Here is a 26,675-nt window from a genome sequence, read left to right on the forward strand (position 1 = left end):
GGAAAAGGGAATCTCTCCTCATATGTGCTCCAAAATTTCCCTAAAACAGTTCCAAAGCTTTTGTCTCATGGTTGATATCTCTATCCCTGTCCTATATAAAATAACCAAGGTCGGTTAACAAACTGCCTGGTGTTTTCTAAATGCCCTCTTCCTGGGGATGAACTTTTTTGAGTCCTTAAATTATTTTAGAGAAGGCTGGAAGTTATGGACCTTCACCCCCCAAAAGATGCACATAAGCTCATACACACAAATTTCCCATGCAACTTCAGTGGGTTCAGAAATCCATCTGAAACTCATTCAGGTGCTTGAGGATTTGTATTCCAGGAAATAATAAAATGTAAAAAAAAATGCTTCAACTTTAGCTGCCTTGACTGATGAGTCGCCAAAATTATTGGACAGTAGTTCTCTGTCTAGAGATACGTGGAAAAGTTTCAAAGAAGTGGGTGAAGGCTGTAGCAATAGAGGTGAACACAGTGGCAAGTATTTAACTCTATGACAATATGGACATTAGTATTCCAGATAAAATGCAGGATGCTAAGTTAAATTAGAATTTCAGATAAAGAATAAATTAATGTTTAGTATTAGAATGCAATATTTGAATTAGTATTATTCCATACAATATTTGGAATATACTTATACTAAAAATTATTCATTATTTATCTAAAATTCAAATTTAACTAGGCCTCTTGTATTTTCTTTTGCTAAGTATGACAACTCCACTCCCAGTCAATTCTCCTTTAGCTGGATTCCCTATCTTGGACTTGTTATGTCTTTTAACAATGGTCCCTTTTCTTCCTTATCTCTAGACGAGCCTTAGTATGACCTAGCATTGAAAAAGACCTTAGACCAGTTTTTTAATTGAAGGAAATAGGGGAGTTTATCATCATTTTTTTCTCAACAGCACATGAATAGTGAAACAATGTATGTATATGTTTGTATGTGTGACAGACAGGGAAAAGAGAGAAATGACAAGTCAATCACAAAGAAATTTAAGAATTACTATTTTGATGTAACTGTTACTACTCAAAGTGAAGTCTAAACTCCAATGGCTACAGAAGGAGGTAGTAGTGCAGCTAGTACATAATTAAGAGAAGTGCTTTTAGGAAACACCCTAAGGTTTACAGAGCATCACCAACTCCTTATCAAAGGGATTAATTATTTTGAAAATCAGATGGTGTAGATCAGCAAGTAGCTAATGCTAATATCCGTTCTCCTCTTATTCTCTAAAATCAGAATTCTTAACTCCAATTTTGGTTGAGGTAGCAGCATGTTTGGCTAAAACACACATTTTCTTGCATCTCTTGCCCCTAGAATAGCTATGTGACAAGTTCTGGCCAATGAGTCATAAACAGAAAGTTGCTGGACTTTTCTGGGAAATAGCTGCTTTCCTAGTATAGGTTCTACGTCTTCCTTTGTATTGTCTAGAATGCAAAAATAAGGTTGGATGTGGAACAGTCTTTTGAGGTCATGAAGCAACATTAGCCTGAAAGCCACACACTATGAATGGCAGACCAGAAAAGTAGAAGGACTGGGATGTTGACAATCCTGGTGGGCACTGTGCTGCACTGCCTAAATCCCTTCCAGGACTGAAGTCTTTTATACCCACTGCTGGGACTATCAGCCCTATCTGGGAATTGCCTTCAATTGAAAATAGACACTCCACCCAAGGTCATGCCTCTTTTCCCTGGTATAAGGGCCTACCCCCTTGCCCCAACACAGGTAAACTCTGAAAAGCCATCCCAGCTTCAAAGCTCTTCATGTGATTGACTGAGGCCTTCTTAAACAACTGCATAATTCAACTTCTTCCTCTACTCAATCCTGCTGTCTTCCCTTATTCCACAGGTGTTGATCCTAAGATAACTCCTTGGTAAAATTCCCTCATGCAGCCTCCATCAAAGAGTCTGCTTCCCAGGGAATCTGAATTACAATAATGACCTGCTGCACCAGCCTGTCTTTGGACTTCTTGTTACATGAGAAGATTTTGAAAAATTTTTGGATAAATCCATGCAGCTGGATTTCTCATATATCAGTCCAAAGCAATCCTATCTAAAATAGAGAGGTACTTTATATCTCAAACTATAGGTATAAAGGTCTAAATTAAATTAAAGATAAACTCATGAGATTCAGCATGGGTTGCTGAAGGCAAACATATTGTAAGTGAAGCTGCTGAACTGACGAGGAAAAAATTATTACCATATGTCTTCTGCTTTGGAATTTGAGGATGAAGGCAAGCCATCCCCTAAATCTGCAAGAAAAGTCATAGCCTTGACATCATTCACCGGAAGAACAATGAAGGATGCACCCCAAAGAGACTTGGCTAGATTGAGGCAGAAATATTAGCTCTATGAAAGCTGGCAGTGTACATCAATGAAAATAGTTGAAGGCGCACCAAAATTTGGCCAGCATGACCCAAAGTAAATAACTCAAGCACTGGGGATTTAATGTTCAAATGTGGATTTGTGTTGTTATTGGCAAACTCCTTAGTCATTATGAGCTCCAGAAAATCTTGATGACTCTAGGATGTTAAATCAAGAAGACTTCATCATTGGTACAGAGCAAATCAAAACAACAACAAAAACCCAACACCTCTACAAAAATCAAGAAATAAACAATAAATACTTAGAAATAAATAAAAAGTAAAAATAGAAGCAAATAGCTTCCCTTTCTTTCCATTAAATGGAAAATGAGGTTTAGCACACCTTTGATTATCATAAAATTTGAAAAAAATAGACCTTAGGTAAAATCAGCAATGAATCCAGATCCCTTAAGACTATAGAAAACTCAATACTGATATTCTGCCTAGTGTCTCAATTAGATGCATTACACCTATGTTGTTTCAGGCAAACCCACCATATCTAAAATTAAAAAAAAGTAAGATAGTCCTGAGGACTTAATTAATTCTCACCCATAGCCATTGCATTATTACTTGTAGATAACTGCCTTTTCTTTCTATATTTTAAGATAAATTAACACTTCAAATAAGTTACAATTAACCCTTCAAATAAGACAATTATTGACATGAAAGTGCAAAACATGTACTTGGAACATAAGTCTTTGGTCTTATGTTGACCATTCATACTGAATGTTGACATTCAGACTTCCGTAAACAAGGGAACTCCAAAACAACTAACAAACACCAGCGTAGGAAAAGACACACACCCAGAAAATGCAGGAAGGACCCTGCACACTACATCTGCCTTGGGAAGACCTTCCTGATAGGAGAGCTGAATCTAAAGAAAATCTCTGTCTTGTCATCAGCTGGTTACAAACTCAAGAAACAGGTATCACAGGGGATAAAGCCTAGAGTTAACATTTTTAAATATCAAAATGTACAGTGTAATAAAACAAAAACAAAAAATGTACAGTGTGCAACACAAACTCAAGAGAAAAAAAGAGGAAACAAAGGTCCATCCAAAAGAAAAGGACAAAAATATAGAAAACGCTAATGAAGAAGACCAAAATATGAACATATTAAAGATTTTAAAAAAAGATTTAAAAAATTATCAAGGCGATGAAAGAAAATATAGAGAAAGAACTAAAGAACATCAGGAAAACAATGAATGAACCATATGAGAAACTTAATAAAGAGACATTTTTTAAAGGAACCAAACAGAACTACTTGAGTTGAAGATCACAATAACTGAAATGAAAAATTCCCAGAAGAGTTTCAAGAACAAACTGGTGCTGGCAGAAGAAAGAATCAGTGAACTCAAAGACACGAAAATTGAAATGAGTCAGACTGAGGAGCAGGAAGCTAAATTAATTAGTAAAAGCAATGTAGCCTAATTCACCTCTGGAACCATTAAGCATACCAAAATGCGCATTATGGGAGTCCCGTAAGGAAAAAAAGAAAGGGGCAGAAGGAATATTTAAAGAACAAATGACAGAGAATTTCTCAAATTTAGATAAAAGACATGAATGTGCACAGCTAAGAAGCCCAGAGACCACCAAACAGAATTAATATAAAGAAAAACATACCCCTCCATATAGCAATCACACTATAGAATGCGAAAGACAAGGAGAGAGTTCTGAAAACTGCGAGAAAAGTAATGTATTATGTACAAGGGAGTCCTGATTAGATTGCGTGCCAATTTCTTATCAGAAACCATGGACACAAGAAGGCAGTGGGTTGGAATACTTAACAAGATGGAAGAAAACAACTTCTTACAAAAATTGTATATCTTGTGAACTTGATAAAGAAAAGATGTCTTAATCTCTGAGATTAAGCTGAGAGAGTACATCACCACTAGACCTTCCCTTCAAGCAATGCTAAAGGAAGTTCTTCAGACTGAAAGGAAAAGAAACTAGACAGTGAGTCAAAGTAGCATATAGAAATGAAGACTTCCAGTAAAGGTAACCTTCGGGTAATTAGAAATGCTAATATTATCATGGTGTATGTTTTTGGTATGTAACTCCATTTCTTACTTCCTACAGGTGCTTAAATGCAAATGTATAAAAACTAATGATAAAGCTATGGATATGCAATATACAAAGATATAAGTGGTAACAAGTACAGAAAAGGTGGAGGAATGGAGGGGTATAGGAAAAATATATGTGTTGCTATTGAAGTTAAGTTGTTATCAAACTAAATATGATTGATACATATTTAGGATGTTAAATTTTAATCCATGATAACCACAAGGAAAATATATGAAAAATATATCCAGATAGAAAAGAGAAGGTACTCAATAAGGTATAATATATATAGATAAAAATAAGAATTGACTCAATATGGTGCAATACAAAAAAAATCAAATAAATATAAAAATAAGCATTAATGGAAGTATGGAGGGAGAGGGCACTAGACTAAGAAAGGCTAAATAGCAAAATGCAGAAGAAAGTCCTGCACTATTAGAAGTAAGGTTAAATGTAAATGGATTAAACTCTCAGATAAAAGGCAGAGATTGGCAGAATGAATTAAAAAGCATGGTCCAACTGTATGCTGTCTGCAAGAGACTCACCTTAAATTCAAAGATGCAGTAGGTTGAAAGTGAAAGGATGAAAAAAATATTTTATGCAAGTTGTAGCCAAAAGAGAGCTGGGGTAGCTATACTAAGATCAGATAACATCGACTTTAAGTCTAAAACAGTTACAAGGGACAGAGATGGTCATTATATACTGATAAATGGGTCACTTCAATAAAAAGTAACAATTACAAATATATATGCACCTAACTGCACAGCCCCAAAATATATGAAGCAAAAACTGACAGATTTGAAGGGAAAAATTAATGGTTCTATGTTAATGGTAGGAACTTTAATATACTACATCCAATAATGGATAAAACATCTAGTCAGAAGATCAATATAGAAATACAAGATTGAACAACACCTTAAATCAACTAGACCTAACAGACACATATAGAACACTTCACCCAACAGCAGGATACACATTCTTCTTAGTGCACATGAATCATGATAGACCATATGTTAGGTCATAAAACATGTATCAATAAATTTAAAAATATTGAAAACATACAATGTATCTTCTAAAACTCAGAGGAATGGAACTAGAAATCAATAACAGAAGGAAATACAACTCAAAACCACAAAGGGATATTACTTCACACCCATTAGAATGGTTACAATTTAAAAAATGGAAAATTACAGTATTGAGAGGATGCAGAGAAATAGGAATACTCATTTGTTGTTGGTAATAATGTAAAATGATGCAGCCACTATAGAAACAGTTTGGCATTTCTTCAGAATGTTAAGTAGAAAATTATCATAGGACCTGGCAATCTCAGTACTAGATATATACACAAAAGAATTGAAAATAGAGACTCAGACGTTTGCACACCAGTGTTCAGAGTGGCATTATTTACAAATGCCAAAAGATGGAAGAGGTATCTATCAACCAGTGAATGGATAAACAAAATAAAGTGTGTGTGTAAGTGTGTGTGTGTGTGTGTGTGTGTGTGTGTGTGTGAGATTATTCAATAATAAAAAGGAATGAAGTCCTGATACATACAACAACATTGATGAAATTTGAAGATATGTTGAACGAAATAACTCATATACAAAAGGATAAATATTATGTGATCTCACTGATTTGAAATAATTACTATAAGCAAACTCAGACTCAGAACTAGAATATAGATTACTAGGGGATGGGTGAGGATAGGGTATAGAAAGTTAAGGCTTAAAATGTATTGGGCTCTTATTTGCAAAGATGGAAATGTTTTGGTAGCACAACATTGTCAACATAATTAACAGCACTGAAATCTGTATCTGAATATGGTTAAAAGGGGAAAATGTTAGGTTGTATATGTGGGAACAGAATAATTTTTTTTAAAAAAATCCATAGAGTTACATCAAAAACAGTGAAATATATATTAAATTATGGACTATAGTTAATTGTACAATTATAAAAATGTGCTTTAATCAATTGTAACAAATGGTTCCACACCAATGCAAGGTGTTAATAACGGTGGTATATGGGAACACTGTACTTGATGCATAATTGGTCTGTAAACCCACAACTTCTTTAAAAAAGAAAAAAAAAACAGTACAAGTCACATCACATTCAAGTGAACACCTTGATTTAGAGATCTCCAGGAAACATTTAAGAGCAAGAAGAAAGGAAGTTGCTAAGATGATGGATGCTGTGGAATTCTCATAGACCTAGTGTTCTAAAGCACAGGGCATCTCCCTCGTTAAGATGTTTGTACTCCTTTCTCTCTTGGTAGCAGAATCCTCATTATGGCTATAAATATATCTATAACTTCTTTATCTTTATTTATATCTCATATCTTCCCCTGCCCCTAGCAGTGGTCATGTGACACAGTTCTGGGAAGGGGGTTGTGAGATATTAGGATGGGGAATTGACCCTTTTTGTCAAAGATTGTAGCTGTGTCCCCCATCTAATTTGCAAATGTATTTTCTTGTCCCACAGAGATATCCTTTTAAAAACTAGGTAAATTCCACCCAAAATCCAGATTCTAGATCCCTTTAAAAACCATGAGATTTAGCTGGTCTTTCATTCCCATATTTTATTAATAGGCTGTAACTAAAGAACCCCACAGTCCCCATCTCTTTGTTGTCTTATCCCAGCCTGCTTCACTCCTTTGCTTTACGTGCCTCATCCTGTGCACATTTGTAGTCTGTGTCTCCCTCTTTTTTCCCTAACTGTATCTTATGTCATGTCTAATCTGCCTGTGCCTCAGCCCTGGGTGACTACTGTCTCCTAAATCTCCCACTAGTATTAAGTCTCTCTAAATTATCATGCCCATGGAAGGTTTTCTCAAAGCTGGAATATATACTATGCATGAGTGGATGAATGGGAGTATTATTCATTAATTTAAATATTTTTTAGTTACTAGTCCTGAATTTTGATCACAGGTCATAACTCAAGGTGAAATGGACAACAAGAAGTCAAAAGCTCTTAGGTTGCACATCTGGCTTTAGGAGTTAAAAATTAAAGAGCCTAGGAACCATGCCATTGGGCAAGATTCAAGATACATCTGCCATACCCTGGCCAAAGGCAGCATCATAGGACATGTAACAGGGAGTTCTAGTGGTCCTCCCTTCAGTGAAAAATGAAGGGTTAATTCTTGTTTTAAAATTCAAACAATTTGTGGCCTTATCATTTATCTACTTGACAAAATATATTTTGATTATTTTTATTTTCTTTACTCATGTCATCTTAAGGGCTATAAATGCCACAATTTATACTCATTGAATGAAGTAGTACTTCATATACCTTGTGCTGGTTTGAAAGAATTTATATACCCTAGAATAGCCATGATTTAATTCTAAGCAATCTTGTGGGAGCAACCATTTCTCTTAATCCCTGTTCAGTACTATAGGTTGGAAACTTGATTGGGTTATCTCCATGTGGATGTTACTCAATCAATGTGGGTATTAAACTCGATTAGATAGAGACATGTCTCCACCCATTTTATGTGAGTCTTGATTAGTTTACTGGAATCTTATGAAAGAGGAAACATTTTGGAGAAAGTAGGAGATTCTGAGAGAAGCAGAGAATGAAAGAGCCGTGAGAAAGCCATGACAGAGAACACTGCAGAACCGTGAAGCAGAGAGTCCACCAGCCAGTGACTTTTGGAGATGAAGAAGGAAAATGCCTCCTGGGGAGGTGTAGAGGAAGCTAGCAGATGACACTGTGTTTGCCATGTGCCCTTCCAGCCAAGAGAGAAATCCTGACCATATTTGCCATTGTGCCTTTCCACTTAAGAGAGAAACCCTGAATTTCATCAGCCTTCTTGAATCAAGGTATCTTTCCCTGGATGCCTTAGATTGGCCATTTCTATAGACTTGCTTTAATTGGGACATTTCCATGGCCTAAAAATTTTTATCATGCAACTTATGAAATTCCCCTTTTAAAAAGCCATTCTGTTTCTGGTATATTGCATTCTGGCAGCTAACAAACTAGAACACATCTCCCTAAGCTCAGGTTTCAAAGGACTCCCAACATCCCAGCATTTCAGAATTGGGTGGTTAACCATACTGTTTCTGGTGATATAGATTTTGATTGCTCATTTTTTAGTTTTTACCATTCTGAAATTTTAAAAAATCCCCCACCTTCTTTCATTTGGCCTTATAAGGCAGCCTTATCTCCAGTGGAACTCTTGCCTTCCATCAGCCTAGTTGCCCTTCCTGGCACATTTTCGGACTATTATAGCTTTCTTGAATTTCAGTAAGCAGAGGTGCTTAGTTTTATAAGAAATCAAGAAAATATTCATTTTGAATGATGTTCAACATCTTATTGATCATTACAGTGCCATCGTGGAATGACTTCCTTTGGTCATAACCAATCATAGCTATTCCTTTAATACATTGAGCTCATATTATTTCTTGATTGTATTATTTTTTCCTATATGGATTATGGGCATGCAATGACCTGTACAGTTGTTCTAAAGCCTGGTCCTGGGCAACAGCATCAGCATTAACTAGGAACTTGTTAAAAATGTAAATTTTCAGCCCTTACTCTAGACCTACCTAATCAGAAACTCTGGTGGTAAGGCCCAATGACTTTGCTTTTGCAAGCCCACCAGGTGATTTTGATGGATGCTGAAATTTGAGACCCATTGACATTCATAAACAAATGAGAAATGGTGACAGAAAAATCCATAGTAAAGAAAATTTCTGCTTAAAATGAGAAAAATTGGAATGGAAAGAAATCGAATTTCAGGAATATCTTGTTGCATGTTTTTAGCTTGTTAGGATTTTAAAGCTATTGATAAAATCACTGGCAAATTGTACAAGGTATTAGTTCCTCATATTGGAAGTAGAACTATTTAGGTTTTATGATCTTAATAAAGCTAGCAAGAAGAAAAGAAGAAACATACAATGAGGATGTGAATTTAATCTGAGAGGAAATTTTAAAATTTATACATGCACATAGCAGCAGAGAGAACACATAATTTAAATAGGAAAAGAAACAGAAAGGAATATTAGTGATAGGGTGAGTCCACTGATAGGTGATGGCCAAGACCAAGGTACGAGGATAGACCAGATAGATATGGTCCCTGCCCTCGTACAGCTTAGCCTAGTGGGGGTTTGGCCATTATACAGACAATTGCATACAGTGTGATGGGAACTATCTTATGGGAAATACAAAGGGACTGTGAGAGCTCAAAACAGAGGCATCAAAACCAGACTTGGGAGGTGGGAGCCATGGCAATGGCCATTACGATATGTACAGTAGAGACATGTAGAAGCAAACTGAAGGAAATCAGGAAAGTACTTCTCTGAGGTTTGTTTTTAATTGCATCTCTGGATGGGAAGTATTGGTCTTAATTTGGGTTTTAATAGAAAATGTGTATGTAATAAGGGTGTGTGATGGAGGGGAGTGAACTTGGACTATGGAAATTCAGATTCTTTGCTACAGAAATTCAAATTCTTTGCTACAGAAATTCAAATTCTTTGCAGAAATACAGAATAGGGACCAGAGTCCTCTTTGAAATTAAGCTTCTAACCTTAGGAAGCACAGGCAATTGTAACATTGGGGAGGGGGCTTTCACCAAGAGAAAATGAATCTTTTTTATCTTTGAAAACAGAAAACCTGGACACTCTACCTGTTGGAAATGGCTATAGCTACTCCATGATCCTTTCAGGATGAATTATAGTCATAAGAATTTTTAAGTATAAGTAGCTCAAAAGCTATGTGAGGGACATGTTTTTGGCTCCTCATTAGGTAGAGCTTTTTGTCCAAGGGCTGTTGCTGAGATAGGTGAAGATGGCTGATAGAATTCCAGGGGAAAGGCCAATTTAAAAAGAAAGTAAAGAAAGGTGCAGAGGAGGCAGGCAGCCTGAATGTCTTTAAAAATCAATTTAAAAGCAGGTAAAATTTATTGAATGTTTACTATGTGTTGAGCTTTCAGTTTGTTTTAAACCTGTAACTCTAAGTGTAATTGGTCACTAAATTCACAAGTGATAGTTAAGGTCAAGAGAGATAAGAAACAACAGAAAAAACATGACCACATGTAATTCTTATGGGGTCTAATCAGCTATTTCATTAAGTTCTTTCTGTTCATTAATTGGCAAGGCAATGTATATCATGAGGCCATTTGAAATATTTGACATTTTAGAAGTGATTCACTTAGCAAACATGTAAGTATTTATTTAAAATAAGATATAAGAAGTAGATGTATGTTCACTATGATCCCTGAGGATGCCTGCTCTTTTCACTTCATTTACAGGAGGGCACATTTGTCCCTATTCATTGTGCAATATTTCTTGCCTGTACCCCATTCCCATTATGTTCCCAGTTAAAGTCAATTGGAAAGAAATGTACTAGTCCAGAGTACATTCATCAGTTCTCATTTCTTTAGTTACCTACCTATTCATCTCTCATGAAACTTCAACAAATTAAGCATGCTTTTACTTTAAAATATTACAATGCTTTTCGTCACAAAGATTATTTTTGTTTAAATATTCAATAATTTTTAGCCTCAATTATAGGCTCCATGACTTTTCCTGGTAACAATTCAAGACTTCCTGAGCATGAATCTTTAGGTCCCTCCTGAACCACTTAATATGAAGGTGGTGACATCTACACATTTGTAGATACAAGTCACACCCATTTGAATCAGCATGTTCTTCATCTCTCAGTGATGGTTGTTTACATTGATTTTGTTCAGACTCTTTAGTAACATATAGACACTACTACAATCAGGCAATTTTAACTAGTTCCTCTTTAGTGACAACATAGGAAAGGATGTCTCCATGTTATTTTTTCAATACCCTAATTTGGAGAAAATTATTCAGTCTGTGAAATCTCCCACTTTCCATTCTTGGGCAAATTCTTTATCCTACCAAGATCAAAGGATTCCACTTATTTTTTAAATTAATTCCCTTTTGACATGTTAAAATAATCTTTTTTTATTGGTTTCAGGGATACTTGCAAAGTTATCTTCAAAATTTTTTTGTTGTGTTATTATTCTCCTAATGTATAATTTATTGGGTTTCTTTATTCTCTTCACACGAAATTCCTTACTATTTTGGGGGAACTACCTTCTTTTCCCTCTGGTAATTATATGGAGCTACCAGTTCTTTTTTGAGTCCCCATCTCCAATGCTTACTAGTGTTATTCCTTGGTGTATGATTTTCATGGAATGAAAAAAAAGCACAAGCATTTTTTTGTGGGTTATTGACTTTTTAAAATCCTTTATTTCAATTATCTCCTAAATGGTTCCTATATTTATCATATTTCCCTTTATAAAAATTCAGAATGTATGAGATGGGTTCCTTGGTTTTTCCCTGTTCCATTAGGTTATAAAATTTAATTATGTTAGTCTTACTTAGTGGTTCACACATAGCAATCTCTTGGGTTCATTTCTGATCCTGTTTAAGACGAAAACTCACTCTATTTCCCTTCCTTGTGGGCTCTAGGAAACTGTCCTCAAATTATTATCTCTTCTTCCCCTTGTATCTCTCATCCTGATTGAGCAGTTGGTCACTTTGTGTTTGGATAATTAAATCCTTTATTATTAGCTGGACTACCTTTTTCAGATTTCCCAATTCCATTTAACATTTTCTGTCTCATCATTCCACTTGGGTAATCTATAATAAACATATTTTGGGATGGAGAAGTTTTAACATAAATTATTTCAACAATTGAAATGTTTTCACATGAAAAGTTATAAACACGATTTGACCCTATGCAAATCATTCAACAAATACTTTTTGAGTGCCTACATGTTCCAGTTTTAGGCACAGGGGATATATAGGCAGGGGACAAAATCAAAGTCCTTGTGCTTACATTCTAGTGAGTGGTAGAATAGGGAGACAATAAAAGAAATAATTTATCAGGTGTTGATAAGGGTGAAGAAGAAAAATAAAATAGGATAGTAGTTCAGAGCAGCCCTTCTCTACCAGTTCCACCAGAGAATTGAATTCCAAAGCTCTAATGCATACACTGAATACAATAAATTAATTTCTCTCCTATGAGGCAAGAATGATACTAGCTGGATACCATCCTTAGAAGATGTGAGAAAATAGTCACTGAAATAATTTTCTGTATGGTTTAATTCTTTCACAGAACTCTGGTCGCAAAGGGCTGAGTTATAGAGTGGCAGTTGGGAAAGGTAGCGCTACTTTGGATCGTTTTGCCAGGGATAACCTTTCTGACTTGGAGCCCTTGAATTAGCAAGGAAGGGAGGACCCTGCAGCTGCCTGGTGATAGAGATTTTCAGCCTGAAGCAAGGGTGGGCTTGGTATATTTGAGGAACAGCTAAGAAGGCCATTATGGCTGGAGTCATATGGCAGAGAGGCAGGGACATAAGATAGGAGAAGTGACTGGTAAGGGTGGGAATGGTGTGATAAGAAATGCCAGAGACATTTCAGCTAAAGTCAATTCAACAAAGATTACTGAGCTCTAGCTCCATAACTTGGGGGTTTCAAAGATGAATGAATCATGGTCTGTCCTTTTAAGCAGGTTACAATACAGATGATATCATATGTATCATATGACTTAGTCTAAATACAGGATGATAAATGCTACACATTATTAATAAGCAAATTGGTGGCCATAATTCGAGTTCTCCCAGAAGCAGACCCTGAGCCAAAGGTTCAGGTGCAAGTGATTTATAAAGTAAATGTACCCAGGAAAAATCCTTGGTAAGGGAGTGGGCCAAGCAAGAGTGCCATTTCAAGCAACAGTCTTAGCCTGATCCTGCTGGGAGTTCTGCAGTGTAAATTACACCCCAGAGTTCATTCTAATTTGAGGCAAAGGAGCTGGATTTTTGTCTATGTACTCCTATCAATTATTAACTGTGGGCTGTCCAAGTGGGCAGTGTATATCCTCAGGCATTTTCGTAACTGAGAAATTAAGAATTAATAACTTGGGGGTGCAAGGGTAGTTCAGTAGTAGAATTCTTGCCTGCCATGAGGGAGCCCTGGGTTTGATTCCCGGCCCATGCACTTCTCAAACAAACAAACAAGCAGACAAACAAATGAAAAACCAAAACAAACAAACAAATTTAACAAATGATGCTGCAATAAGGGGATATTTACATGGAAAAAGAATGAAATGTGACTCCCACCATACAGCATAAAAAAAAATGATTAATAACTCCATCTCCCTTTGTTTGAATCCATAAAAGCCCTGAGCTCCTTAGATTCAGGGAGAGACAGATTTTGGGGACAATAGGCCATCTGATCTCCTGCTTTACAAATAGCAATAAACTTGTTCTCTTTTTGAAACCCCAGTGGCACATATTGGCTGGTTTGCACATCAGGGAGAGAACCCCATATTTGTTTGGTATCAATCTGATGACCCCAAAAGGGACCAAGTTTTCTAATAAGCAAGAAGTCAACTGCCTGAAGTCCTAGAGCCCTAGTGGGACAGGTAAACTTGGTAATCAAGCCTTTTGTGGCTACCAGACTCTTTTAGTATAGAGGCTTGACAACTGGATTTTTCCTTACTCTGCTGACATTCCAGACCATTGGTGCCATAAGAAGCTTTGAAGAGAGAAACAGTTTCCAGGCCAAGTCTTAACATCAGAATAGGTGAAGGACCCATCAAGGTAAAAGTAGACTGGGAAGTTAGTATGGTGGGTAGAGTCCCTGGATCTGGGTTTGAAGCCTCGGTACCACTTCCAGAATGATTCCCCTTTGCTCTGACCTCTACACCATTCTGTTTTCTGGGTACCACTCTGTATAGGATTTGAGGCCTTGACATGAGTTTGTCTGTATGAAGTTTGAGGCCCTCATCTGAGTTGGTCTATTGAGTATACTTCTGGAAAATAAGTACTCCAACAATTAATTGGTATTTAATGAAATTAATTATGCCTGTTTAACTGTTAATTGGTGCGTTACTTAAATATAGTAAGTTTTTAATGCCTGTTTAATAGTTCATTGATATGCTTGGTCTAGTTTTTAATTGCTGTGTTATTTAAAAATACAGTAAGTGTTAAGCATCTGTTTAAATTTGTTTGTTGGTGTGTTACTGCATTTGTATTTTTCAAGTGTTTTAATTGGTTACCAATTATGGAAATTCTTTAAAATGGGAAATTACAATTCTGAAAGTATTCTTAAATATAGATCTTTGTATTATATTTTGAAAAACTAGAAAGACTTTAGTTATGAGCCTATGAAAAAACAAAAAATAGTCTGTCTGTGACACAGTCTGGTTTCAATTACATAGAATCATGAGACAAATGACCTGAGAATGGCTATATAGAAAAAAACACACTGTATTAGAGTTGTTGTGTAAGAGAGAGCAGAAATGGGATGAGATGATGTGTGTTAAATCCTTTACCTTTCCCAGCAATCAATGTTGATGAGAAAATTTTTAATTTTACCTGTAAAGACTAGTAGAGAAAAGAAAAATGTCCTCCATGCTTTAAATCTGGAGGATCCAATAGCAACTTTATTAAATCCTTCATGTACTCCACCTCCACCCTGTAATCGAGGGGCCAACAGATCAGGAAAGGAGGAAGATCCCCTACTTCTTCCTCTTCTTCTGTGTCCCTCTTTATCAGAGGTAAAAGACCCTGAGATTTAAATGGTCTCTCCCTTCCAAACCCTCCAAGGTACTCTATTTGGCCAAGACTGCTCTTTAAAACCAGCAATAGAGCCACCAGCAGAACTTCTACCCCTCCAGTAAGTGTCTATAAGAGCAGATGAACAGGGAGGCCTGAGAGAATTTATAATATTCAAGCTTACTAAAAAAGATGAAAAAGTAGGGTTAAAATTAGTGAGCTTTATATTTTTATGTTTTCTTGTTTTTGTGTGTGTCCTTCTGTTTGTGTCTGTTGTGCAATGTATATTTTTCTACTTCTGGATAAGTGGCAAACAAAAATTCTTAAAAGAGCTCTATTCAAATTGCTTAAAGATATAATAAATGCATATGCATATATACGTATGTGTGTGTGTGTGTATGTAAATATATACATATAATTAGTACTCCTGGAGCCCCAGAGGTGGAAGTGGGGGAACCCTCTAGGCACCAAAGGTTTAAACCTCTAGTTACAAAGAATTAGTTTCGTGATTACTGTAAACAAACCTGGACATTTAGAAAGAAATTGCACCCTGGAATTTCCTTAAGGCAGCAGAGGGCTGCCTTAGAAAAGGCAGACTTTTAGGTCACAGCTTTAGGCAAAATAGATCTAATGATTAGAAACAATTAAAAAAAGGGCATAAGAATTCTCACCAACTCTAAGGCTGTCTTGGGGGTCTTAAATCCCACTACCTTCATTAAAAACTTTTAAAACTAGGCCTCATTCTTTCTGTTTCACTTATCCCTGCCCCTAGAGCCTCTTAAATCTTGACCAAATATGAATGAACCAGACAAGGAAGCTATGGGGGAAAGGTTGGGTGCAGAAAGACAGAGGAAGGTAGATTTGGTTTAAACATCTTTCTGCTGGCCCTGCAGAGTCAAAATGGTAGTTTCAGAGGAAATGCTGTGGAATAGGCCATTCTTATTCTGCGACAGCTCTTCAATTAAAAAAATTTTTTCCAGTAATACCTTTGCAACTATAATCACAATAAAGAAATCATTATTAAAATATAAATACCCTTGGGATAGGGGTAATGAATAAGATCTAATTACCAAATTTCAGTAAGAGAAAATGTTCTTGAGAGATATGGAAAAGTCTTCCTGGACTTATACCTGGGACAAATTAAACAATTGTTTATATATTCCAGAGACTGATGATTTTGAGGATATTCATAATTTTAGGACAGTATGAAAATAAAGGTATATATATATATATATATAACTTCCAGTAGAAAAAGGCAGACAAAGCTGCAAAATTGCAGAGACAAAGTCTAGTCTTATTTCTGTTTTTATGGTAACTTTTGAACCAAACAAATAACATTTTATTTTACTTGGGTAAATCTGATTCTCCTTAAATTTATACTTTTATTGATAAAGTAGCTTAGCATTGTATTTATTAGATCTTTAAGATGGTGAAAAATGTAAGTTTGTGCTTAATGAAATTATTATTTTGACAAACTATGTTAAAATAATTATGTTTTGTAGGATGTCTAGGACAGTATCAAAGATCTTTTTTGAAACATAAAGTATGCAGGTATGTAAAGTATACAGGATGCGCTTTGTTAAAAAAAAGGTGTTTAATCTTCAAGAATATATAGGACAAAACCTGGATGAATATGGAAATTTGTGGAAGTTTACAGAACTGAATTTTGATTGCCATATTCAATGCTGACTAAAATGTGATAAGCTTGTCTAAGGGAGCATAGTTTTGTCCTAAAGCAAGATGGGTAGTTTTAATATGTAAGTCAAGACCTGAATGGATATGGATAGTAGTAGAAAGTCTGTGAAAGTAAATTGTTTGTTGTAGATAATGCTGATTAAAATTTTGATAAACTTGTTTATAATATTTTCTAAGAGCTTTTTGTGTCAAACTGTATTCATACAAAACTGGAGTTTAAGTTTTGTATAATTTAGTTTTAGTTTTCTCTCTGTTAAAATAATGTAGATTGTTGGTGTGCCTTTACTAAAAGGTTATAAAAAGTTTTTCTTAACCATCTGGGTACTCTGCCTAGAAGACAAAGATTCTGTGTCATATCAGAATCTGAAAATAGCTTCATTTAGAAAATGCTTATAGGAAAACTGTGGCGTAGAATGTAAGCTCTTACAGCAGCCACATTTATTCCTGAGCTTTAACTGTTATTTCCAAATACTGAAATGCTTTTCTCTTTCTGTATAACCTGGTAACCCTGTGGAACTTTGGGTATCTGTGTGACACCTGAGACTCAAATTCAGAGTTCTCTTGAGTTATGTTGGAAATACTAAAGAAGTAACATTGCCCCAAACAGCAACTCTTAAAGCTGAAAAAGATTAGACTTCAAGTAGGGATGCAAATGAGGCTGATCTGGTTAGGATTAAATAATCAGAATACAGGGAAAAGATGATATTGTTGTATTTTAAAACTAATTTATTTGTGAGACCAAAGGAGGAGAGATTTATTTTGTCCAAAATTTAAATTTTCTATTGCATACCATCTAATTTAACCTGTCTGGTCAGTTTATTTAAACAACCTAATTCAGCTTTATTTGACACAGAACCTAGAATAGGGAATGAGATCTCAGTATTCTGTACAAATTTATGTAATATCCTGATGCATTTCAGAGTGCTTGGGGCATAAAATGAAAAAGCATGTGCAAGGTCTCTTGAGGGATGGGGGAAACAAAGGGTGGAAATATTAAACCTCCCCATCTGGGGAATTCCTACTATTCTCTCAAGCAATAGGGCTCCTAATTTACTCTAGAATATATGAGTCCTCCATAATAAAAGGAGCTGATTTTATGCCCAAGAGTCACCTCCTAAAAGTGGTCTCTCTCTCTCTCTCTCTCTCTCTCTCTCTCTCTCTCTCTCTCTCAACCATACTCTGAAATAAACTCACTACTTATTCCCTACCTGGAACATGATTTTCAGGGATAAATTTCTCTGACACTATGGGACATGACTTCCAGGGGTAACCTCCCTGACACACTTGGGATTAGCAATGGATTCATGATCTAAATGTGGAAAAAGAAATAAAGTTTCAATGACTAAGAGATTTAAAATACAGTTAGGTGATCATTACAAAGGTCACTCAGCCAGATATTGCCAACACTACTTCTGAAAACCCTAAGGAAGACCTGAGGTTATATGTAAACGCTATAAAAAATTATTTCACCAATGTAACATAGTTATAAATCACCCCCTTCTGCTCCTTTTATTTAAACCTATAATTTTCAATTTGCTTATTAACTTTATTTTTCAGACCCTTAAAGCTTCCAGACTGTTCATAAGCCAATTAAGCCCCAAATCCCAGAAGTAAAAGTCTCTCCAAGAATGACCACCAGTTTCCTTCCTCTACCCCATAATTTTGACCCCCTTTTCGGTATATTAGATTAAAACTGTCATTGCCCAGATATCCCTCAAGATTGAGGAATGAACAAAAATAAAGGGGAAGAACTGTAACCAAGTAATTAAGAATTATCAAATGATTATGATTACTGAATTATTATATTGAAGGTTTCTCTATTTTGCAGGATAGGCAGAAATTAATACCTGAAATTAATGAGTCTCAATTAATCTCACCCTTGTTTACAGTTACTATTGCAATAGTTATTCTAGCCTAGTCTCAGCCCTGTTTATACTTATTGTAATGGTAACAACTCCATCTTCCTTTGTTTGAATCCATAAGAACCCTGACCTCCTTAGACTCAGGAAGAGAGAGATTTTGAGCGGACAGTGCTGTGCACATCAGGCAGAGATCCTTGTATTTGTTTGATATCATTTTCAGTTCTCTATAGAGGTAAAGTGGATCCAGTGTCAAAGCTAATTCTCTGAAGATTGAAGCAAAATGAGGAGAGGCTGGGGTAAAGGGATACAAGGGGATTTTGGTGGGGCATCCAAGGTGTCCATGCTGTCCATCTCAGGACTTTTCAGCCTGCAGAGTAGGACTAGAAGGATGGACAGGATTTCCACAGGGACAGGATTTTCACAGGCAGAGGATAATAAACTTCCTGAAAGTGGAAACCATGTCTGTTTGCTTAGCTCTGCATCCTCAGCATCTAGTCCAGTTCCTACTTTCCACACAGAATCCCAAAGGTGTTTTGGAGTAGGAATGAATGCATACATTAAAGCCATCCTGGGTCCACAAATTAATTTTCAGAATTCTTAGGAATCATTTGGCAGGGGACATATGCCACAATGTAATATCTTCACAGAGAATACTAAGCCCTTTTGTATGGGAATGGCAAGCTGGTGGGGATGTAGTTCAGAAGCGCAGGGGTCGGGAGAAGTGCAGTCATAACAATAGCTTGTAAACTTGAGTGAGAGCAAGTGAAAAGTAATGCATTTAAGGGAAAAACTCCAAATCACTTAGAATATGTTGTATTTTATTTAAAACAATAAGAAAAAAATCAGTGAGAATAATCTTTGTTTTCAAGAGCAGATTTAGGAGTGTTGAAGTTTAATTTTTCTTGAGTTGGCACTGGATTGGGAGGGACATCTTATCATAGAAAACTTGCTTTAGTTTAGATAAGAAATGGTATTGGTGCATGGCACTAGGATGATGAGTTCTAATTTAGAGTTGTGTCAGACACCAAGAATGGTAGGGAGGTTTCCCACTGAATGCCAACTCAGATTGGTTGAAATATGCTGCCAGTAATGCTGTGTTGAGAAATCTGAGGTCACAATGAGGTTCAAGAGAATAATATTAATAATGGCCAACATGTATTTAGTACTTCCTTCATGCCAAACACTGTTTTAAGCCCTTTATATTACTTAATTAGCTCACTGAGAACTGTAAGAAACAAGTTCTTATATTGCCATTATTTCCATTTTACAAAAAAGAAAACTGTACAAGTCACTTACCTCAATATCTTCCAAGGGCCAAATCACCCAGGTTTATATAGCAATTAAGGTGAGAAACTGAGATTTTAACCTAGTCCATATGGCCCTAGATTCTATTCATAATCACTATAACATAACTGTATGCTATGATTGACTAGTGATGTCTGCCATAGGTACAGAAGGAAGAAGGAATGGCATATAATGCATTTGCCACCCTTGAATTCTGGTATTTGCCCCATCTTTTAGTCATCATTTCTCTCCCTTCCCCTCATATCCAGCCAAATTAGACTACTTTCACTTCCCCAAGTTTCCATGCTTTTGTCTGAGCTGTTCCCTAGGCCTTAAACAGCCTTCCTCTAATCCTTCCCTAGATAACTCTTACTCATACTTTGGGATTCAGTTCAGGCATCATCTATTGCAGAAAGTCTCACTGACATCATCAATTAGGACTGGTGCTTCTTCTATGTGCTTTCTGTAGGCTGCGTGTATCTCATTTGTAATATAATGCTTTTTATCTTGACTTATAAGGTATCTTTTTTAAAATGACCTGAAAGGCAGGGCTCATATAGTGTGTTTACTGAATGAATGAGACCCAATTCCTCACCTCACCTCACCTCTGTTCCAAACTACCTATTTTGCATTGGTGGTTTTTGGTGGTTTGGTGTTACGTACCCCAGAAAAGGCCATATTCTTTTAATTCATTGGTGCAGACCTATTGTGGGTAGGACCTTTTGATTAGATTATTTCAATTGAGATATGACCTGCCCCTACCAGGGTGGGTATTCATCCTTTGAGTGGAGTCCTTTATAAAAGGATAAAAGACAGAAAGAGACATAAAAACCAAGAGATGAAATTCAGAGATGCACCCAGAGAAGCTGAGAAATGGAGCAGCCAGAAGCTGAAAGTGATGAAACCCAGGACAGAAGGACCAGCAGACACTAGCCACGTGCCTTCCCATGTGATAGAGGTGTCCCAGATGCTGGCAGCTTGTCTTCGAGTCCAGATATTTCCCTATTGATGCCTCGAGGGGGAGCTGAACATTTTCATGGCCTAAGAACTGTAAATTGTAAGCTAAAACATCCCCATCAGAAAAGCCAACCCATTTGTAGTATATTATATTCTGGCAGCTTTAGCAAACCAAAAAAAAGGGCCTTCTAAAAGTTACCTGGTTTTCAGCCCCAAATTTGTCATTGTAAATGACACAGGGGTGGATGATGTGGACTTTCTAGCTCTGTTATCTTTTGCTTACACTAATTTGGCATTTCCAAACATTCTATTCAGTAAGAAGTTTGCCAATTTACATTTACATTGTCTATTACAGGCATACAATATGGTGTTTCCTTGTGAAGTGTGAAATCTCCATCTAAAAACATCAACTTTTTGGGAGGGTACATGGGGACTTGACTGTATTGATAATGTTTTATTTCCTGAGTTGAGCTAGGAATTATAGAAAGGTATATCATATTGCTATCTCTGCATTTTTAAAGTCTGACTATTTTATTTAAAATGTAGTAACCTATTAAGAATACAAAGAAAACCAAAAAAATGACTTGTGCATTAGGTTAAACCTGTACATACACGGTTACACCAATTGGGACAGAAGTACGATTATTAAAACATAGATTCATGGGTATAAAATGTTATCCCAGATGTATTTCTATGACAGATGGATAGTACAAGCTTGGTAATCTGTGGGTCTTCATGAATGAAATAAATCAACTTATTGCTAGAGAAGTAAAAGCATAATTGGCAATTATAAAGGAAGCTTTCGGGGTCCTAATCATAATGGAGCAATACATGGATTTCTGGGAATTTGGCATATTGGTTAAATGTTTATATCTTGTATACCCGAATCTCTTGTTGATCAATTTCTGGCAAAAATTTTTTTTTTCCAGATACTAACATATCTATTTCCTGAGATGGTATAATCAAGTTACATATGTAAAGAAAGCAGACTGAGAAAATGAATGACGGCATGGCTTTGTTTTTCAAATTCCTATCTTCCTATCCTCAAGTAAACACCTCTTTGTTTCCTGTTACCTCTCTTTATAATGATGACATCATAGAAGGAAATGGTTTTTTTCCTAGTTAAAAATTCACAGTACTCATGCTAGTTAAATACTAGTGAAAACTGTCCTTATTTTACCCAATAGATAAAGCTACAAGTTTACAAGGTGAGAAAATTTTCTGCCCTGTTTGAATGCTGTGAAATATATTTTTAAAAGTGTCAGAGCAGGAGGGAAGCTAGTTTGCAGGCTCACACATAGGGTTTCCATATTTCTGGTTTTGCAGATAAAGTCACTTTTGAGTAAGAAGCTACTGTTGCAGAGCATTCTGAGGGGGCCTCAATAACTCAGTTAAAAATTAGGTCATATATCTAGGTCATACATACCATAGCAAACATCATACCATAGAAAAACTCTTTACAACAATAGCTTTCCAAGATCCATGCACTAATCACTTTACTTAACAAAATAACATAATTGTATAAGATTCCAGTAACAAAGAATTGAGACTCTCTTAGCATTCCTTAAAATGGGACTGACCATTTTTTAGCTAGCATGGCAAACTAAAGTATAGCAATTTAACTTGAGTTTGCCTATATGTAGATGGTCTGTATCAACAGGTACAACTAAGGGTCACATTTAACTACTACTGGTTTCAGAATTATTACATGGGAGAGGCTAGAAAAGGTTCTGGGCTGGGGGCCAGGAATGTACATTTTACAAAGTACCCAAGGGTGGGCCATGGTGGCTCAGCAGGCACAGTTCTTGCCGGCCATGTCGGGGATACAGGTTCGATTCCTGGTGCCTGCCCATGTTAAAAAAAAAAAAAAAAAAAGTACCCCAAGCAATTTTTTTGCACATTTTTGGAAAATCCTGAGAGAATAACTCTTAATAACGCCAAAATAGAAGTTTTCTTTTGGTTAAGAGGGGCATAAAATGAATGAAGTTATCACTGAAGAGTTGATAAGTTTGGCATGGTTAACAAAAGACACTAGGTTCTTTTGGAAATATTTAGTCAGTCAACTGGAAGTAAACGTAATTGTGGATTTGCGTTTTCAATTTATTCCACTGAATAGTCTTGGGAGTATTCATTAACTACGGATTAGTTTTGGCCTTTTAAAAAACCATTCTTGCTAATTATGTAGAAATTTCCTCTGTTTTCAGAGTCTTTATATCAATAGTAATTTGTATATCAGAGCTGATTTTTCCTTGTTAAAGGTGTCCATAGATCTAGCACCTTATTGCAGGCATTCTCAAACATGACTGGATATCAAAATCACCTATGGAATCTCTTAAACCTGTAGCTGCCCAGACACCACACCTCACCTCACCTCAATCAAAATCTCTGGGTGTAGGCCTCCAAAATCTTTAAAGAGCTTCTCTGTGCAGCCATACTTAAGAACCACTTGCCTAATGATTGATTGCAAGGGAGACTTTTCTTTGAGGTTCGCACACGTATTTTTCTTGATTATACATCTCTTTCCTCCTGCTGGAGCCAGAATTAGTACTGTGCTAGATTCAGTTTATTTCCTGAAACTCTGAATTGTGTGCTATGCCAACTCTGACAGCGGAAATTGTGAAGTGGGTTTCACTTCTAGGGCTGATAAACCAGAGGCCCAAGATACACTACAAGAGTAACTGACAAAAGCAGTTACAACTCCTTTTAAGCACTGACATAGAATTTCATACCACCTGGTCTGAAAAGCTGAGACAAGGAGGTTTCGGAGAGTCTAGCACCAAGACTCTTGAACGACCGTTGTATAATATTAGGTAATATGAGCTCCGTTGTGCCGAACAACAAAATTGTTAGCTGGCCAGTCTGAAAACACTTAGGTTGCAGGTCAAGTCTGAGAGAAGATACTGAGCATCCTGACTCTGGAATTACTGAGAGAAGAATATCTACCCAATTTTCTCTTTTTTTGCATGGGCAGGAACCGGAAAGGAAGCCAGGTCTCCGGCCTGGCAGGCGACGGGAACTCTGCCACCGAGCCACCATCGCACTGCCCTAGCCAATTTTAATGATTCCTAATTATCTGACTTATGTCTGAATGGCCAAGGTACTGCAACCATTAGCTCCCTTCGTGTCTTTCCTATTTCTTCCTTAACTTGTCTGTGTAGTTCTAGGACAATCTGTAAGTTTCCAGAAAGCAGGGACCATTTAGGTCCCTTTTCTGGGGGCACAAGGCCAGTCAGACACACTCCCAACATTTTAGAATGAACGCAGACCTAGAGTTCTTATGGAGAAGCACTCAAATTTTCACCTCTAGCTTCTCAGCCTACCCACCAAGATGACACGGATTGCTGCCCCGTAGCCTAACGGTGGGTAATGTGGGAATTAAACGTACCTTCCCCCAGCTGGTGCTCAATCTATGAGGCTATCAGGACACCCCACGTTGTGTCAGACAACGAAATGCTCTCCATCATTGGAGGAAGGAAAAGGTCCCGAAACTTCCAAGTAACATGCAGCACAGGCTATAACCATCACTTTCTGAGAGGTGCCCGTAAAATCACGTTAACTCAAAGCGCGCTCCTCACACCGGGAGCACCGTCATCACCACAGGAGTGCTTGCTGGAAAGGCACGATCTCAGGTGTCCACTCCCGAGTCACTGAATCAGAATTCACATTTTAACAAGCTATCCAGGTGATTCCTATAGATATTAGAATTTGAGAAATCAATTGATCCAGCCACTGATTAACCGAGAGCCCCTGAATACGGAGACTCAACCCTTTGTGTCCGCCTCGCTCCCCCTCAGCTGGGTAGCAACCGAACCCCCAGGGACATCGGAGCCGGAGCTGCCGAGGGCCTGTTGGTGATTGGCTGGCGCAGCCACGTGGCATCCCTTGCGACTGGATTGGCTCTTGCGGACGCTGACGGACAGGGCCGGGGCGGGGCAGAGCCCTGTCGGAGGGGAGCGCGCGGGGACCCGAGGGCGAAGGCGCGAGAGCACGAGTGCGCGTGCGCGAGCGGCGAGCGCCGAGGCTTTCTCCCGAGCCGTCGGAAGGAGCGGGAGAGCTTCTCCGGAGGTAAGCGGTGCTGCGGGGCGGTCCCCACCTGCCTCTCTGCGGCAGGGTCCGGGCAGCCGGGTGGGGAGGCGCTGGGGTACGGCGGGGCGGGGGGAGATCTGGGGTCTGCTTTGGAGGGTGACGCAGACCTGGGCTCCGCCAGTTCCCTCCGGTGCCTCGGTTTGCCTTTCCCCATTCCCTTATGCACCTCCCCATCCTCCTCACCGCGGTGACGGATCCGCCCGTGGGGAATTGCCCACTTGGCAGCCTCGCTTCTGCCTTTGTTTCCCGTCCGGAGGGATGCCGGAATCGGTCCCTTCTCCAGGTAAAAGGTGCGGGTAGTGGGGCGGGGGCGTCACTGGACCCGGGCTGGGGCAAAGGAGAAGGAGGCTTGAATGCAGCGGGATCTGACACATGAAAGAACGAAAACAAACCAAGATAAATGTAGTGGCACTTTGGCCAAGCCCGTGGGACTCGAACCTCTGGAGCTTTGGGATCCAAACTAATCGGGAGCTGCGAGCGAAGCCGTATTCTAGGCATCTTGGTGCAGGGGAGCCCTCCTGCCCCGTGCGGGTGGCGGTGGGCGGGCCTGCCCCGGGGACCCAGCCCGGGTGCTGTCCGGAAAAGGCTTCTCTACCCGCTGGACCTGCAAGCGACCTCTCGCCCAAGAGTTTCACGAAAATTGGACGCTTTGAGCTTGCTGAAGGAATCCAGAGATTCGTTAAAGGGCCTAAAAATTTTTATTTAGGCAGTTGGGCACTGGTGCAGCAGGTCTAAATGAGAGGCTACAAAAAAGAATTACAGATACAGTGTAACAGATGACTGGTAAATTGTGAAGAGAGGAATGCCTGCAGTCAACTGCAGACCAACCAGCTCATCAGCCTGAGATTTTTCTTCAAGAGGGCAGTTCTTTCCGGGGTTAGGGGTGCAGGTGGGGGTGGTAATCTCATAAACTGAGTTTTTTCTGGGGCTGCCCAATTGGGTTATTACTTATTTTCTGTAGGTTAATGGACTGTGAGGAGAGAAAAAGAAGGGTCTAGATTAAACCTATTCAGACCCCTTTAATTCTTTTGACAGCATGGGTTTTTAAAAAGACAGTTTGGCTGCCAGAGGAGTGTGTAAATGTGTGTTTGTGTGTGTGTGTGTGGGTCGGGTATCTCCTTTAAGTCATACTTTAAAAGGGGTAGGGTATATGTAGGAGCTTAAGTGCAGGTTAAAACTGCAGGGTATCCCCTGCCTCTCTCTGCTCCATTTCCTCAGATCTATAACAGCAAGAGCGTACTGCACACCTGTACAGTAACACATAAAAAGTCTACTTGTTAATATTAGTTTGTTGGATGTATTTGGTAGTCTACTCTTCAGAAAAGGTTCTCACTTCTATTAGATTTTACTGTATTCTGGAGTTTTCCTGTAACCCATTCAGAAATTACTCTGAATGAAATAAGACGAGGATCTCTCTTCACCTCATTCCTTGGGAGACATCCCCATACCACTTCAAGGCTCTTTTATTACTCTTCTCTTCCCTTACAGAGTTATGTGTTAGGAAACAATCTGATTTTCAAATATCCTAAGACATACTGCATGCCTGTAAAATGTCTGTATACTTGCTAGGAAATCAATTTGTTTGGCAGGTTAAAACAAATTGAAGAGGATGTATTTAAATTTGTTAGGGGCATCAGAGCTCACCTTTGTCAGCTGCATCGTGTCAACTTTTGGTGGTTGTCTGAAGTAAACGAAGAGAAGAGAAAAGTTGCAACTTAGCTAGCTGGGAACATAGCTCATGTTCTTAGTAAAGTGAAACAGAGGTTGTCACCTAATAGATTAGAACACAAAGCAAATTAGTGGGAATAATTTAAAATTTTTTTGAGTTTTTTTTTTTTAGCTGTTCT

At 37.8% G+C, this 26,675-nt stretch overlaps 1 long non-coding RNA gene across 1 annotated transcript in view; it reads right to left on the reverse strand.

Annotated features, from left to right (window-relative positions):
* The window catches only part of LOC143658064 (uncharacterized), an 82,092-nt gene extending 57,576 nt beyond the window's left edge, over window positions 1–24,516 (reverse strand). The window contains exon 1 of the long non-coding RNA XR_013163109.1: window positions 24,128–24,516. This is a non-coding gene — a long non-coding RNA (uncharacterized LOC143658064). The remainder of the gene's footprint in view (window positions 1–24,127) is intronic.
* Window positions 24,517–26,675: the final 2,159 nt, after the last annotated feature.

Source organism: Tamandua tetradactyla, chromosome 15, assembly GCF_023851605.1.
Source record: "Tamandua tetradactyla isolate mTamTet1 chromosome 15, mTamTet1.pri, whole genome shotgun sequence".
Lineage (NCBI taxonomy): Eukaryota > Metazoa > Chordata > Mammalia > Pilosa > Myrmecophagidae > Tamandua > Tamandua tetradactyla.